The 18,246-nt window shown below is 40.4% G+C and overlaps 1 protein-coding gene and 1 non-coding gene across 3 annotated transcripts in view; one reads left to right on the top strand and one right to left on the bottom strand.

The window, feature by feature from the left end:
* nmo (serine/threonine-protein kinase nemo) overlaps positions 1–18,246 on the bottom strand; it is a 91,646-nt gene that overhangs the window by 25,421 nt on the left and 47,979 nt on the right. The gene's annotated exons all lie outside the window — the stretch shown is intronic.
* TRNAA-AGC (transfer RNA alanine (anticodon AGC)) lies at positions 10,723–10,795 on the top strand. Its single transcript has one exon. It is a non-coding gene; the product is annotated as a tRNA-Ala (tRNA).

The following is an 18,246-nucleotide window of genomic DNA, read 5'->3' as shown; positions in this document are numbered from 1 at the left end:
AAGTGAGCCGTGAGCCACAGAGTGTATATGAGTTGACAAGCATTTCAGTGTGTGAGGGTGTCTGACTGTGTGTGTGTGTGTGTGTGTGCAGCAGTCATTGACTTTAGAGCACGGGCAGAAGCAGAGCGACGCGTCGCGACGACTAAAAATCAATTAAAACCATTTTGATTGCATACTTCTAGGCAAATTATGTGCGCCTGCCTAAGCCAAGGCACTAAAACACACACACACACACACCTACACACCCACACACATGCTTGAGTGCAACCAAACAATTCAGTCAGAAACTTTAAGTATTTGCCAGCCATGAAATATTCAAGCATTTGCTTGGCTTGCATAAGTTAGTATAAGACTAAATTAGAAGACTTTTCGTATAAGTGAAAACTTTGGCTCATTACTCTTGCTGGGCATATAGTAAGCCCGAATGTCAGCAGATTTAGTTTATAGCATTGCAAAAGTCGCCTCTCTATTATTTATAGAGTTTTGGCCCATAGCTTCGAGTTGGCCAAGCAAATGTTGCTCAGAACTTTGTCACATCAGTCAGTTGGCCAAAACTAATGACCGACCAGGCTGGCTGGAAGCAAACACAACAAGTCATAAGCCGTTGAGCATTTAAACAGGCAACTGCTGCTGCTGCTGCCCCTGCTCCTGTTCCTGCTACTCCTGCTGCTTTGCTTCAGGCTAAGAGGACGATAAAGATGTTGCCATTTTGGAATGGAACGGCGTGGAACGGAATGGAATGGAATGGCGCTTTGGCCTGGGCACACAATATTTCATTTTAATTTCGCACCTTTAGTAGCGACGCAATGAAAAATGACAACAGCGCCAAATTGCAAAGGCATTACATGAAATATTTAAAAGTGGGCGGCACACTGTGGGCGTGGCCATGCTTTGTCAACGCGCGCCAGGCAGCAGCTGCCCGAACCCAAAGAATAAAGGCCGAGCGCTGGCTTTTCATTTGCCTTTTGTATAAATAGAGGGAGTGGGAGGATGAGTGAGAGAGAGAGAGAGAGGCACAGTTTGAGAGCGAGTGAGAGAGGTAGAGCGCGCGGTTTTCTTCGCTCAATTTTTAATTGTTTAAAAGAGAAATTGACATAAATTTATGCATCATTTGGCAGCCGCACAAAATGACCAATGGCCCGACAGGGGCAGGGCCAAGGGGGCGAGGGTGGCGAGGGGCGTGACTGCTGCCGCTTCCTTTGTGTGTTTGGCCAACAAGCATTTTGGGGCCGCATAATAAATGAGCCTATTCTCGACCTAATTGCATAGTCTCGGCCCAGCACAAAAGTAGGCAATGCAAATATTTACATTTATACGCTACACTGAGCGAAACAAGAAATGCCTCAAGAAAAAAAAACCAAAACTGCCGAAATTTGAATTTGCAAAAGATTTAAAGAACTCTCTAATTAAAATATCGTAAAATTCTTTTTAAGCTGCTTTTTGTGTACTTAGCCCATAAATCACTTTACGCTAGCGCCGTCTCTTTCGCTTGCTGCTGTTGTCTCTTTCAGGCTAATATATGTATGTATATAATCCGTGTAGCTTACCTAAAAAGACAGATTGAGCAAAATAAAAGGGTTAGTCGAATGTTAAACGAGTGTTGTTTATAAATAAAAAATAAAAATAAAAATATATATAATTTAAATTTGTCTTTTCCTCGCTTTAGATTTAAGGTCGCGACAAGGTGAAAGCACGAAATTGCTTCAAAATTTAATTGAATTCCTGCTCGAATAATTACAAGAGGCGCCGCAGCGACGCTTGAATTTAATTTAAATACATTTTCAAGTCAATACAGAGCACGTGTGTGTGTGTGTGTGTAGCTGTAGTTGATTGATTATGACACACACTTTAGACACGTGGCTGGGCTGGACTGGGCTGCGCTGCTTTGCTGTGACGCAAATGCAACATGGGAGCAAACAAAGAGCATCAACTACTTTGTGCTTTTGCTTATGTAATGAAAAGTCATCTGCAAAAATGAGCGGACAAAAGTCAGGCTGAAATGCACAAGGAATGGAAAACGAAGTGCTGCAGGCGCTCGAGCATAAGCAACGCCAGCATACGCTGTACAGAGTGCAGACTGTGGCCAGGCGGACTCTGACAGTGGGTGCTAGAACTGCTCTACCAACTCCAACTCTCTGAAGAGTCAGCTTGGTCTTAGAGTTGAGCAAGTGCCAAGCTTCAATGAAAGAGTGAGAAATGAGAAATAAGTATACCTAATATAAACTCATTGATTTAGATTGCCTAATAATATAAGAGGAAATACATGATATAACTTCAAAGTAGAGATTTTAATATTCTTTACTATACTTTACAATATTTCAAGGAATGGAAGAACTTTTTTGTTTTACATTAAAGAAAAGGAAAAGTAGAAATGGATTATGCAGGTCTTTCCTGTTAGTTTATATAAAGCTTAGTATACAAATTCAAGTAAAGAAGTGTAGATGGATTATCTAAAACTTTCCTTTAAGTATATATAAAGTTCAGTAAACAAATTCAAGAAAAGAAGTATAGATGGATTATGCAGGTCTTTCCTCTTTAATGAATTATGTAGAACTTTGCTCTAAGTATGTTTATATGACATTGACTCAATAATCTTTGAAATATGGAAAACTAATAAATGAGTTGTTAGATAATGCTAAGAACAGCAAAGACAGCCTGTGAATAGCTCTTAGATTACATGACAATTCTTATACTTAATGGAATTCCCTTTAAATAAAAAACTCCAGCTCCCAAACTTCATTTGTAAACCGCTGAATAAACACTGCCAACAACAAATACTTCACTAATACATAACAACAACCACTATATATATAATTATATAAGTATAATCTCCAACTGTTTTGATTTCAATTCCAAGCCCCACTTAATATACCCATTCAAAAACCAAGCAGCAGCAGCAGCAAATGAGAAAACAAATCAAAAACTGAAACAGAGAGGCAGCCCGAGCACAGTTGGCAGCTGCAAAGGGCTTGGAAAGGAAGTGAAACGCCGTGACATGGACTAAAATATCTGCTCATGCATTTGGCATATGAAAAAAAAGAAGAAGATAAAGAAAGAAAGAAAGAAAACGCAAAAAGTTTTGCTGGAGATACAAATGATGATGGCCTTGAAAACAGACAGGAGACGGCGGCAGGCAGGAGGCAGCGGGCAGGAGTCGGCTCTTTGAGCAGATAGAAAATGGAGCCTGTGCGAATACTTCTCGCTTTTCCATGTGGGCGTCGGCGTCATTTTGTGGCCAACTAATTTTCGTTATGTGCCTGTGATTGTGCCTCACTCTGTGTATGTGTGTGTGTGTGCCACACTGGAATTTGACTGTGGCTACAAAAATAGCCACGCCCACGCATATGCGAAACGCACTGGCGCTGCTCACTTACAGCCTCTCATGAAACTGTTTTAGCTCTACCTCTCCCTCTCTCTCTCCCTTTCTCTCTCTCTCTCTGAGCACCGCTCGGCACATTTTGCATGGCCCAATGATTTGCTGTTGGCCTGTGTTTGGCATGCTTAATTTAGCCTGGCCCTAAATGGAGGCAGCCTAGAATGACTGACTGACTGTGTGAGTGAGTGGCTAGCACAAAGGATAACCGCAACTTGTGCCCGCTGGCCGCTGGGCCGAGACTTGGCTTTGCTAGCTCGGGTTACTTTTTAAATTAATTATGCGTTAATTATGTAATTATTAACCGCAAAACTTTCCATAACTAATGATACAACACTGACTATCTACATCTCCCACTCTCTCTCCCTCTCTCTCTCTCTCTCACGCTGCCTCTCCTTGCGCTTCTCAAGTGCCCTAGCCAACTTTCCACTCCCCTGGCCTCGCACCGCGTCAATGCCAAAACATCTTTTGTCAATGCCAGTCACATAACGGCAACTTCTTTTGCCATTTCGTTCTGCCTCTTTCCTTTCTACTTTATTGTCGTTTCTGAGTAATCTTTATATTTTCTCCAGCTGGCTAAGCTCTCTGGCCATTTTCCTACTGTTGTTGATGTTCCTCGGAAAAGTTGAGCGCGTTTATTTCTGTGCGTATTTCTCATTAAAAATGCGTCAGGTGGCAACAACAACAAAACTGAAATAATTTATTGAAATTCAAGTCAAGTTTGGCGCGCATAAGAAAACAGCGAAACAGTCAACAATCTGATTAAAATAAACTGGTTGCTCCTCTGCCAGCGACAATAAATGTAAAGCGCCAACACATTTCTCATATGCCACTGACAATGACAAAAAACCGGGCCAAAAGGAAGTCAAGGTGTGGGTGTGTGCTCTCGTGTGTGTGTGTGTGTGTGTGTGTGTGTGTGTGTGTGTGTGTGTGTGTGTGTGTGTGTGTGTGTGTGTGTGTGTGTGTGTGTGTGTGTGTGTGTGTGGCACAAGGCTGCTGTGCTCACTCAGTCAGACAAAGGAGAGAAGCGCGTTTGCATAAAACGCAAAAAAAGGGAAAATAAAAGAAATTGTAGTCGACTTTTGAGCGCCATGCGCTGAGTGTGTGTTTGTGTGTGTGTGTGTGTGAGTCAGCTATAAACATGACAAGCTGTCATTGTTTAACTTGTGTGTGTGTGTGCGTGTGTGTGTGGCACAACTTTAGCAACATAGCAGCGGCTTCAGCAGCGGCACAGCTGCGGCACTTGGTAACCAAGTTGCGCATACGCCACGTAGTACTAATAAGTTAATAGCACTTGCTGCCTCATCCACATCCTCGCCTCCGCCCGCCCGCCTGCCCGCCACCATATGGCCAAGGCCAAATCATTTTCTATATATCTTACTTTCGACTTCTACGCGCTGTCAGCTTAAGGCTCTCGCCGCACTTGGCTGACAAATTGAAAATAAAATAGGATTTTAACAGCAAAGTGGCAACGCCCAAATCCGTGCCACATTTTAGCCCACGGCACACTGGCAATATTTATGGGCTAGACACGTGCGTGTGTGTGTGTGTGTGTGCGTTTTGTGTGTGTGTGGCATAGAGATTGTCGCAAAAGTGGCTTCAACAATTCCACAGGCAATTAATAAACCAATTTTCTTTTATAGAAAAATTCAATTTTTGACTGGAGTTGACTTAAAGCGCAGACGTTGCCAGAGTGTTTAAGCTTTCGATTTACTGGAATTTAATGCTAAACTATTGAGCTGTTATAGAAACCGGAGCTGCTCAGCTGGCGAGCTGCTGAGCTCGTTAGTGCATTGAATTGGTGCGTCAAACAATGGCAAAAGGATTTCAATGGAGTCGCATGCAACAGACATGGGGCACGCGGCAAGGCAGCACGCTTCTCTCTACCCCTCTCCCTTCCCTCTATAGCTCTCTCTCTATGTGCCTCTATTGTAACAATGCGCCGCACCAGCTGATGATAAGCCACGTAAACGGCAAGAGAGGCGTGCGGGCGTGGCAGCCAAACAACGACGACTCACATGGCCTAAGCGCACACAATCCTTCAGATGCCCTCAATAATTTATAAGGTTTGCCTGGCTTGGCTGTCCGTCCCTCCCTCCGTCCGTCTACTTATTTATGAGTGCCACGCGTGACGCAGCAAAGGCAAACAACAGTTTTCATTGTGAAATAATTTTTATGCTCCTATATATGTGTGTATATAGAGAAGTTTGTATGTTGCATAATTTATAGATATATCATAGCCATAGCAGATCAGCGCCGATAACTGATAAATCAGCCCCGCATAAATTGGCGTGCAAACAAATTGCTTAATCAATCAACACCAAAAATCTTATTTGAAAGTAAAATTATGACTAGAGCCAGCCAGAGCTAGTTGCTTTGGCTGGCTACCAAAAGATTAGCCCAAGCAGGGCACAGCAGGGGAGCTCAATTTTATGTATGATAACATACATAATACATAACATATACATAAATAAGTATAGATACTGAGTTCACATATTTAGGAAAACAACAGATAGAGGAAGAGAGTGCGGAGAGATATTTTTTCAGCCTCATTCCTTTACTTTTTCTGCAAGTCTTGTTACAATTCCTGTTGGCTTTTTTCTTTCACTTTTCATAAATTTTTTGCTCTCCACCTTTTGTTTCCAAATGATGTTCTTATACTTTCTTCAAATTGCCTTTTTTTTAGACATTCGTAGCACTTTTTCAGCCTCTTAAACGGGCTATTAATTTCTTGCTCTGCCTTCTATTTATCCTAGATGTTTTCATTCCGAAATTAATATTCTAGTCTTCCGTATTCTGTTCCTGCCTACGCTTTGTTTTTTTTTACCCCTACAGTTTTAGTTTTTTACATATTTCATTTCATACTCTTTCATTAGCTAATCTTTCATGCTCTTCCTTGTGCGTAGCCTTTTGCTTATTCTACGCCTTTTCTTTCTGAAATGAATATATATTCCTTCACAGTTTTTTCATCTAATACTTCCATGCCCTTTGCTTATCCTCTTTCCATTTCATTCATTTTTCATGCATCCTCCCTTGCTTTTACTTTCCCTGGAATTTATGAGAATTACCTAGAAGGGCAATGCTTAAAGCACAATCAATGAGTGCTGCATTACTAGAGCTTGGTTTTTTTGTTTTTAATATATATTTTTTATAAATAAATTTTCTGACTTTATTATCTGTGTTTTTAAAGCTTTAATTTCAACAAAGGATTCAGGCTTAAATGTATTATAAATTTTAATTTAATTTCCCGCATATTTTATATTGAAATTCCTATAGAGCCACAAAATTTAAATATATTCATATGCAAAGCAAAACTTTATTGTGCATTAAATAGTTATTCAAAAGCAGAGAATGTGTGCATTTAAAAATGAGATTTTATATGTGTACTATATAGAAATGATATGCAAATGTATTTGTACATATATGTATATGTATGTATGTATATAGTATATGTTTCATTTGCTGTTTAATATGCAGACCAGAGAAATGTCAAATGGTAATTTGTCATCATGCAGCGCGTCATAGTTTTCGCATTAGGCAATGCGGACGCAGGACCTCGAGGACATCATGTCAAATAATTTGATGAGCGCATTTTCTCATTTTCTATTCATTTTTTTTCATTTTTTCATTTGTTCTGTTTTTTCTGTTTTTGCATTTGTAAATTCAACACGCACACATGCCATGATATTAAATGCCACACTCGAATGTTAATCGCCAGTGATAATGACAGCCATTGGAGCAACACCAGCCCAAGTCTGTCAGCTTCACACAGTGTACAGGGTGTGTGTGTTAATAATCAAACTTCCTACGGCCGCACGTAGTATTTAAATATGCATAAAACATTCACCCAGCGGCAGAGCTTTGATTTCGTTTTTATAGTGTTTTTTTCTTCTTTGTTTTTGTTGGGAAATTATGGTAATTCTTATAAATTATCATAATATTTCAGTACTCTTGATGTGCTTTTCTGTTTCGTATTATTTATTTTTGCCAATGGTCATAAAATGCAATCAAAATGTAAATCTGTTGCAGCTTTTGCTGACTCGTGTCATTACCCAAAAATTTACACTCGAAATTGTTTATGTTAACCGGGGGAAGATAGAGGGGAGGGAGTATAGTAAACAGAACTTGGCTATGTAAGGTTTATTTTTACAGCTGTTAACTTTAGTGAGAGTGACTTCATAGTGCCATGTGAATATATAGTGATGCAATATAGTGAGTAGCCTTTTATTAGCTATATACCTAACTATCCAGATACAAATGTGTATCTCTTAATGTATATCTATCTGTATAAGACATGCATCCACATGCCCGCACTTCTACATATATCTATACATCTGTCCATATAACCATAAATATACATTTCATATATGACTTAATGTCGTGCTGTTACAAATTAGCAAACAGCTGCGAAAATGTAAAAGAAAAACTTTTAGCGCATTGCACAAAGCAAATTAAACAAAAGCAACAAAGTATTTTTGAATACCCATTAGAGGCGAGTTTAAAGGGTATAATGAATTTGTGGAAACGTATATAAAACTAATTCTATGTCATTTATGTCTCTCTCTCTGCAAGTAGCTTCAAGCTAGAGCCTAGAGCATGGGCTAATCTTATAGAAAATCAACAAAAAACTAAATCTGCGTAAAATCAATATAAATCTTAGATACACAGAGAGAACATTCTAATACTGTTTACTCAGGGTATCTCTGAGTCGTGTCCACCCCTCTTGCAGACTCACTTTTTATGATGTGTGCACATATTTAGCAGTATTTGGCTATATTTAAGTTTACTTAGCTTGCTTTTAGAGCCAATTATGTTGATTTATGAGTGATAGCAAAACAGAGTAGGGCGAAGCACAATATAAAGACACACACAGAGAGAGAGAGAGAGAGAAAGAGGGAGAGATAAGAAGAAGGACCGAGTCAAATGAAAAGAAATTAAATTAACGACAGCTCACAAATTGTAATTGCGTAAGGACCAGCATAATAAAAACTTGGACTACGTGAATATATCTAAATTTAGAAACAAATACAGACATACTCTATATAATGTATATACATATTGAGCACATTTCGACTAAATAGCTCAGCTCCAATTTATTTGTGGCCACTTTTCACGCTTGCAAACAATTTCCCGTGAAAGGTAAAAGCTAAGAGAGCCCACCAAAAATGCCTGGAAATGGCCAACGGGGCCATCAAGTGTAATCAAAACGGAAATGGCAACGCGTTTCCGCCGCTAACCCCCATGCACCCCAACAAGCTCTAGCCGTTCGCCTAAGGGTGGTTGTTTTGTAGTTAAGTCGCGCGGGCTTGACCCGATTCCCAATGGCATTGTGACGTATTTAGTGACTTGATTGCATCACAAAAAGAAAACACGCGACATTAATTAGCATCACTGCCTGCCCACACGCTAACACGCCCACTTGCCAGCCCGGATATCAGTTAAGCAAAGAAAAGCTTTTTTTCTGATAATGAAAAGCGAATAAAAAATAGAAAAACCAGACAGCTGAATACCGAACCTGACAACAGCTGACTACAGTCAACGGCAAACAACGCGCACAAAAATTGTCAGGCGATAAAGGCCAACAACAGCAGCAGCAACAATAGCAACAACCCGTGGGCAAACAATGTGAAAAATGTGCAAAAATCGCTAGCGAAATCTGTGTAAACGGGTCTGCATTTGAAGTTTTCCTTATACTATTTCACGTCTGTTGTTTTTCTCATTGCAGGTTCAGTCAATTTACACGCCACTTAATTGACAATGGACAGCAGCAGCAACAGCAGCAGCAGCAGCGGCAGCGGCAGCTGTTTGGGTACTACTGTGCGTATGCGTAATGCGAGACCAAAAAGACAACAAAACTGGCCACAAATCTCAAATGTCAGCAATTGAGTGACATTTGTATTGATTAGTAATGCGATTAATCACGTGAGTTGTCACTGCGTGCGTGTTGGTGTGTGTGTGTGGCATGTGGCACATTATTTAACGACATTACGCATACGCCAAGTATGTAGGCCAAAAGAGTTTTTCGTTATATAAGGTGAACCATAAATTATCAAAGCCACAAGCCAAACTGCTTGTAGCATCAAGCCCCTTACCACCTACCTAGCCCTACCTCTCCCCCTCACCTGCTCGCACAGCACACAAATGTTGCTAATGAAGCAGAAGTTTTAGCACAGGGTTTTTGGTTTGGTTTTATTTTTTTTCTGTTTTGTGTGTGTGACGGAAATTGGTTGTCCAGCTGGCCAGCTCGATTAATATAAGAGTTTCAGCTTTGCGGAACGCAGCTGTTGCAATACTTTGCTACTGATAAAAAGAGACTGAGGGCGAGAGAGATAGCGAGATAGAGAGTGAACGAAACCAAAACAGTTGCATATAAATCAAACAGCTGCTGCGGTTATCCCAGACCGCAGAGCCACCTACTTATGAATTTCTTGAAATACTCTTTAAATTAGCCGCCTGCTGTTCGCTATAGAAATTTCTTGTTAATAATAAGGCAGAGGCGAGGCGATGCTCTGACGTCACAGGAACGGCCAAGACGGCTGGCAACTGTGACCCAAATCGTTGCCAATTTAGAAGCAAGCACAAAAGCAACAAAGATAAAAAAGAAAACTGAAACGCATATTGAAAGTAAATGGGCAGCAGCTGCTGCTGCCATTGGTGCCGTCGCTGCTGCTGCTGCTGCTGCAATTCTGCTAGCAACTGACAGATAGCAACAACAAACACGTTCGACACGTTGTTCATCATCATAATTATCAACAGCGTGTTGTGACCTAATTTTGCAACTGATATTAAGAGACGACAACCAGAGAGAGTGAGAGAGAGGGAGCGCGCACGAGATTGGCTAGCTTTGCCTACGATTACAGCTACACGCGCGCTCTCACACTCTCTATCGGCCGCTCTGTGTATATTTAATCAGCAATAACAGCGCTGCTAATTAGCAGTAATTGAGCACGACAACAAAGTAGCTACTACACTCAACATACTCCTCTCTCCTTCTTACACACACACACACACGTAAACATAAAGCATAAATTTGCAAATTACATGACCAATTAATAAGCAAATTATAAGCAGCTGCTGGCTTTAAGGAAGCATTATTACTGTATATTGCAAGGCAGAGAGTAAATGAGCGTGTGAGAAGAGAGTGCGCCCACAAGCCCAAAAATAAAGTTTCGAAACTGTTAATAGCCATGGCATATGTGAAGTGGGTGGGAGCGGTATAGCAACAATGCCATCGATCGAAAATTATTGGAATCGACGCTCTAGCTCTCACTCTCACTCTCGCTGCGTCTTATGCTCTGCGATAGTTGTGATTTTTGTTATGTGCTGTAAATGCGCCCACATACCCACAAGGGGATGTAGCTCAGATGGTAGAGCGCTCGCTTAGCATGTGAGAGGTACGGGGATCGATGCCCCGCATCTCCAATTGGTGTTTTTATATTTTTTTAATTTTTATAAAAAATGTTCAGACAATTTCAAGTGAAAACTAGCTAATTTAAAGCCACAAAGCCGAGCGGAAAAGAAGATGGGCATACTGAAATTGAGAAAAACCACAGCGCTGTCAACACTTGAAGCAAGGACAAAAGGCCTTAAAATAAAATGGACGCAGTGCAGCATTAAATAAAAAAATATATATGTATTTATATAAAGCAGAAAAAGAAATCACGAATGCGTCATAAAAACTTTGCACATCAATGCGCAGCCAGAGGGGATCAGAGAAGGAGATAGAAAGCCGAGGGTAGGGGCAGAGGCAGAGACAGAAAAGCGCGGCCACTTTGAGAGCGCAGCGTAGCTAACAAAGTCCTGGCTAAAAAAATAAAAAAGAGAAGAGAAGTAAAAAATTGTATATGTATGTGAATAAAATGAGCTGCCAGTGCTCTGCTCAGCTAAGAGCACTTGAGAGAATGCAGCAAAAAGTGCCAAATGGATGGTTGGCTGACGGGGGGAGAGTAAGTTTGGGGGAGGGCAACAGAATTGAAGGGTCAGCGTGAACAACGCTTTTATTGCACTTTTTCTGGCTTGCAACTGGGTGAGTGCGCATCCCCCAATGGCCGTTGCCTCATTTGCTGATGGATTAGTCAAAGTGCAACAGAGGAGAGAGAGAGAGAGAGAGAGAGAGAGAGAGAGGAAGGCAGGCAGGTTGGGTGACCACAAGGATGGGAGTCTCAGGGTCAAGAGACTGTTTGCCAGTGGCTGCCCCTGGGCTAGCAATTTGCAGCATTGCAGTTACGTTTCTCTTTTTTCCTTTTTGTTGTTGTTGCATCATTAAAGCCGCCACAAGTTGCCTTCGCACGCACAGCACAAAATTTTGATTGATGATTGAATGCAACAGCAGCAACAACGGCAGCAGCAGCAACTGATGAGCAACAGCTGCTTAATGATCAACGCAAATGGCAAAAACGGAAATAATTTCAAGTTTTGCATTATAGCTTTTTGCCAGTTGCCAATTCTTCGCTCTTAAGGTCCCACGCAATGCGCAGAGTATGTAAATGTATACCCTGTAACATGTCTATGAATATATATTCTGCTTTAGTTTTAATTACATTTACGTTTGATTCAGTAAAGTATTTGAATCGTAACGTGTTTGCTCTGGCGCTGCATTTTCCCACACTTTTTACATTAATTGCAAGGTTTGTGTATTTTATTTTTAGCAAGCCTTTTGCATGTCGCTCATTAAGCGCGCTCTTCCTTCCTGCTCTCGCCTCCTCTTCCCTTCTATTTTTTGTTCCCACTCGCTTATTTATTTACTTTGAAGCCAGTTGTTTGCTCAGTTGCTTTTTTGTGTGATTCGTTTGAAGCTTGGAAAATTGCAATTGAATTGGATCAAAAAATCTGTCAATATATGCGCTGTGGAAGCTGCGCCCCCGTCCAAACAACAAATATTTGTTACCAAATTAGCAGCTGCCGCTACAGCTGCTGGTTTGAAGCATTCAAAAGCTCGCTCACTTGTCCAGTTATTTGCATGTCGTTCGTTTGTCTCTCGTTTCGTTCATGTTAATGCATAACACAGCCTCAGCGCTCGAGTTGGTTTTTAACAGCTGTTATTAAGTCTGCTCGTTAACAGCCATTTGGCAACTTCAATGTTAGTCAAGAAAAACGAATGACGAATAACGAAAAACTTAATTAGCGGCTTTGGCCAGCCAAATGTAGTAACTGGATATTTGCTTTTTAATGTGTATCATTTATACGCTTGTTAGTTAGTTGCTCGCATTTAAATATTTAATTAAGTTTTTCGTTTTTCTAAAATAAAGAAAAAGAAACTTCAGGCATTTGCATAATACAAGAAATTGAAACAACATTTTCAACAGCTGCCGCACAACAAGTTGTCAAGAGTTAAGATTTTCAGCAAACATCATTTTACACCAAAGGAGCGCAGCAACAGCAGCAGAGGCAGAAATAACTGCTCTTATCAGCAGCGCCCTGAAATCAGTTTCAAAGCTTTTCGTCGCATGCCCGCATACTTGCGGGCAACAGCTGCTGCCGCTGCCTCTGCCTCTGCTCTGCCGCTGCTCAAGTTCTGCAATCTTTTGGTTACTTACATCAAGTGTCAAATTATCTAAGTCGCTTGCTCTTCTTCTCCGCTACCTCACTCTCTCTCTCTCTCACTTGGGCAGCCAAGAGCTTTGGTTTTGGCTGCGTTGCCCACTTTAAGCTCACACCGAAACTTACGCATTGTTTGTCTAATTAATTAGCGAACTCATTCAGGCGCTGTAATTGTTGACATTATTTTTTCTCTTTTGCTAAGAGGCGGCAGCTGCGGCCAACGAAATTACTTGTGAAGAGAGGAAGAAAGAGAGAGCGCAGTGTTAACATTATGCAAATGCATTACATTACGAAAAGGCAGCGTTGCCAGAGTTCTTTTTGCTTCTTTTATTTCTGCTGCTACTGCTGCTTTATGAGCTCATCTGCAATTCGCAGTATTAATCAATAAATATAACGAAGCGACATGGTCAGGGCCATTCTATATACGGGATATATACATATGCATATGTGTATTTATTTATATTTGTATAAATACATATGTATGTATATCAAACATGCAAGAAACTTGTCGTTTCTGCAACAATATTTTCCCACAGCTGCCCACACTCTCTCACAGCTTTCAAATGTCATAACAAAAGGAAGGGGAGCAGTGCGAGCGAGGGAGCAGAGCAGCATCATCATTGTGTAGAAATATATTTGAAACATGTTTAAAAATGCATAAATTAAGCGCAGCTTAGCTCGCCTAAGCAAAGTCAAATGCAAATTAGTTAGCGCTGATTCTGTAGGCGTTCCAGGTAGAGGCGTGTCTGTGTCTGTGTGTGTGTGTTTGCTTAATTATATATGGGTTTTAGTTATAAATGCCGCATTACAATTTCCAAATGTATTTCCACTGCTGAAAATGCAGCGCAAGCGGAAATAAAAGCAAAACAAATGCAGACGGCACCAGCAGCAGTAACAGCAACAACAACAAACATCATAAACAGCAACAACAACAACCACAAGCAATAACAAACAGCTGAGCAAGCAGCTAAGGCGCTGGCAAAACGTTGATAATGACAACGAGGCGTCGCTGCCGCCGTCGACGTCGCTGCTTTTTTTCTACTTTGGTGTGGTTTAATGACCTTGCCCAAGTTGCGCCTCTCTCGCATACGCTTGCACATACCCTCACTCACACACACGTACACTCACTCACACTCTCCTATTACTGCTGCTCCCCTGCCAAGTTTTCTGCCGACGCCAGCGTCAGCAGCGCCGCGCCATGTGGTCGAACGAGCGAGGCGCTGTCGATGTTCGTGCCCAAATTTAATTTTATGCGCGCTTCACACGTTGTCGTCGCTGCCTGCCCCCGCCCCCCTTCGTTCTAAAGCTTCCACTGCTAACAGTTGATTGGCCGTCGCCGTCGTCGTCGCTGTCGTCGTAGTCCAATTTTATTTTTAAACTATTTTGAGAAGTGTTTCGAGAATTGTGTCAAGTGTACGACGCCCAAAAATAAAAAAATATATAAAAAAGTTCATGCTGCTGCCGTCGCCGGCGCAGCTGATGATGAAATCTTTGCGTGTGGGCGTCGTCGCGCTCCTCGCTTTCGTCCCTAACCTATTCAATCTGTTTCGTGCATTAAAAGCTCATAAAAAGTGACAATCAAAATTGTCGTTAAGCTCCATAAAATACAGAGAACATCGAGATGCAGCGCGACCGACCGACCGACCACAAAGAACAATCGAATTTGGGCCTAAAACAAACAAAACTTGCCATATCTATGCTATATGTATGTATGTGTAGATATATACATATATATATATATGTATATGTATATACATAATTTCATGTTCCAATGCGTGAGAGCATATAAAATTTTATGTTTTATACTTAAAAATAGTCGCATGTTGGCCTCTCTTTATGGCTGTATTTAAATTTATGGCACACAGCACAAAGTCAATGACATGTGGGCTGGGTGGGGCAGGGGGAGCCGGAGTGGGGGCCCAGATCAAGTGGCTGGGGGTATTCTCTTGACAGCTGGACATATGACGCATTGGGGCGCTAGCACACAGTTGACCTTAGCAACGAAATACGTAAAGAGGTGCAAATATAATACTCAAAGATGACTAATTAGATGAATGGTTTATTGATGGGGGGAGAATTTCTACAAGTATTTTTAGAGTTATTTAAAGAGAATTTTAAGCAGGAAATACGATTAATTTAGAATTTATTTGAGAGGAGTAGCATTGGAAGTAGTAGTATTCTTAGAAATATATCATTTTTATAGGAAATAGTTTTTTTGGTATATTAAAATGTATTTTCAGGTTTTGTATTTAGTTAACATATTAATATATTTGCTATCCATCGCGCTGACGCCGTTTTATCTGATATTTCCCACGCTACTCTTGCATATAATTTGTAATCAAAGACAATACAAGTTCTATTATAGAATTGTTTAAATTATATTTCTAGTTTCTATAATTTATTCTTATTTCGTACTCTCTCTATAGATTTCAAGCGCAAATGAGCAGTGAACCAGTTCCATGAACTGAATCAGATATGGAACTACTGTACACTTTTATTAGTTTCTTAGTCTTATGATAGTCACCAAGAGATATTTTTTATAGTTTTACTCCAGCTGCCTTCAGCTAGATACCACAGGCCATCTGAAAACTAATCTTTACCAAAAACTTGAAACTTTTCTGAGCTACACAATCTCCGCTGGCTGTATAAAAGTAACTGTAATCAAGTTGTTTGGGTAGTTCTCTCTATGTATATATATATTATCTACATATATATATTTATATCACTTAATTTTTTGGGGGCAATTGCAAAAGTTATCCTCGCCCCCAATTCATTCACTCGTTCGCTTCGTTCGTTCATTTGCAGTTGTTGTCACGTTTTGTTGCCTGCCCCTGTTTTGGGGCAATGTCTCTGCGGTGCGGCATTGTCGTCATCGCCTGCTTGTGGCATGCCACAAGCTCAGCGCTCCAATTGCCTGCAGTTGCAGCAGTTTCTATGTCGACTTGGCTGCTGCTCGCTGTCAGCCAAACAAAACACAAATAAATAGAAAAAAAAAGAAAAACAAATATAAAAGAAAATCATAAATAAATACTTACAAAACTCATATCAAAGTGTAGGTAACAACAACAACAACAGCAACAACAACATGAGCAGCTATGAGAGTGCACTCTTTTGTGGCATGTCTGGGCAGTAGATTATGATGTTGTTGCTGTTGTTGTTGTTGCTTTGGCTGCTGCTGCTGCTGCTGCTGCTAATGACAACACGTTGACAACCAGCGGCAACAGCAACAGCAGCCACAAGAAAAGCACACAAAAGTAATGCGCGACAGAAAGCAAATAATAACACCAAGTATGTGGGCTATAAGTGAGCCAGCATGGCTTTGAGATACCCTGTAATTTGCTTAAGTGTCAAACGTTAATCACTTTGCTTAGATCAACTATTTTCCATGGTATTCAATAGACTTATTTATATGTTAGAAGCGCCAAGAAGGGCTGTACTTATTCTTGATACCAGATTAATCTCGGTAAAGGAATACTGAAGTCAAGTGCTTTATTCCTCTCTAGATTTATGCATATATATTTTACTGTTCTCTATGCATTCTCTAGTTTCCTCATGCTTCTTCCTCAATAATCATTCACATATGCAGCATACCCCATGCGCGCATTCTTAAATGTACAGGGCATATAAATGCATAGAGTAATAAAAGGGAAAAACTCTTGGCAATGACAACAAACAAGTTGATGTTGTAATTTGGCGCGTGGTTTTTCTCTCTTATATTTTTCTCAATTGTTGTTGTTGTTGTTGTCGTCTTTGTCAAGGTTGCATTTTCATTTGCAATTTGTTGAAGTATGTGTGTGCGAGTGTGTGTGTGTGTTGTGTGTGTGCTGCTGCTTGTCAAGCTGCCTGCCAACGCCAACGCCGCCCCTTGCACGCCCACTCCACTCGCAGCCAACACGCCGCATGCCCCACAAAGCATGCGTCAGAAGCCGTGAGCAATTTGTATGCCCTGTATGCAGCAAATGGTCTATATGGGGTATGCCTGACTTAAGCAAAGGCGCGCAGCTTTAGCAGAGTTATGCAATTAGAATTGGTCAATAAAAAAGTTTCCATTTCTTTGCTATAAATTGCCAACAATTTGTACAGGGTATCTATGCGTGCATCATTGTTCTCTTTCAGCATTTACCTGACTTTCCGCAGCGTTGCTAATTTAAGCTAGCTAATTTTATATTCATTGTCAAGTTGAACAATTTGTATAAAAAAACATTGCAACACTTAGTTCCCAGGCCAAAAGGGAATTCTACAGAGAATATTTATAGAATTCCAATTGGATTTGGAAACATTCTCAAACAATCTCGAATTTCTCACGCCGCTTGCGAGTCTATTAGAAACTCATTTTTTTTTTACGACAATCATATATCAAATTTCCAATTCATTCGATTTCCAGCTGATTTATGATCATTTGCGTGGGAGATTACCAAATAGGGTCTGATGGACTGCAACCCCCTTTAAATAAACGATTGGCTTTTCAGTTGAAAGAGTGAGAGAGGGAGATAGCGGGAGAATGAGTGCGATAAAGCAAGTTCAATGCACTCGCTGCGCACACGTTAAAAGCAAATAATCAAATACGAATTAGTCATTTGATGCCCCGAAAAGAGAAAAAAAAACTCTTATATATACACTTATTTCGACGTCTGTACGTTTGTGTATATATAAACAGGCAGAAGCAACTGCAAAGCCGATGGGTCGTGGATAAGATAAGGAATGACAACGAACCCGACAAAATGGAATGACACAAACATCGCAATTGCACGTTTGTAGAGCGCGCAGCGAGAATTCGGTCTTGAGTTATATTCATTTTTCATGATGAATCAAAGCAAATCAAAGCAATCGAGCAAGTCATGTAAATGTCATTATAAGACTGCGCAAATCCAGAGACTTTTCGAAAAGTAATTTCTCTGCAGTTTCACTTTTTTGTAAATAGCGAAATGAGCTTAAGAATCGAGGATTGAAAACTTTAATGTAAATTGTTTATACAAGAAAATTTCAACTCTAACTATTTATTGACTTCTATCATATACACTCCAAAAACTTTAGCAACATTTATTATTTTTGCAGTTTTGTAAAGTGGGATATATAATAAAATAAATCATATACGAAACAGAATTCTTTCTTTGTCTTTAGACTCCAACTTCCCCTCTTTTAATCCAGCTAAACTTATTTTCATAAGAATTCGTTCCACTTGCGCTGCTTTGACTTTCCTCTCCACAACTCTCAAGCGTAACCGTATTATTATATAACACATAAAACATTTCGTTTGCGAATTTCACACAATTTTTTCAGGTAGTTTAATGTGCCCGCCTACCTGTGCACGACCAACATAACTCTCGAACCAT

Source organism: Drosophila navojoa, chromosome 4 (genome assembly GCF_054131105.1).
Source record: "Drosophila navojoa isolate 15081-1374.11 chromosome 4, UAZ_NAV_1.0, whole genome shotgun sequence".
NCBI classification, from domain to species: Eukaryota; Metazoa; Arthropoda; class Insecta; order Diptera; family Drosophilidae; genus Drosophila; species Drosophila navojoa.
The sequence above is the reverse complement of the archived record's forward strand: the minus strand, read 5'-3'. Positions and strand labels throughout refer to the sequence as shown.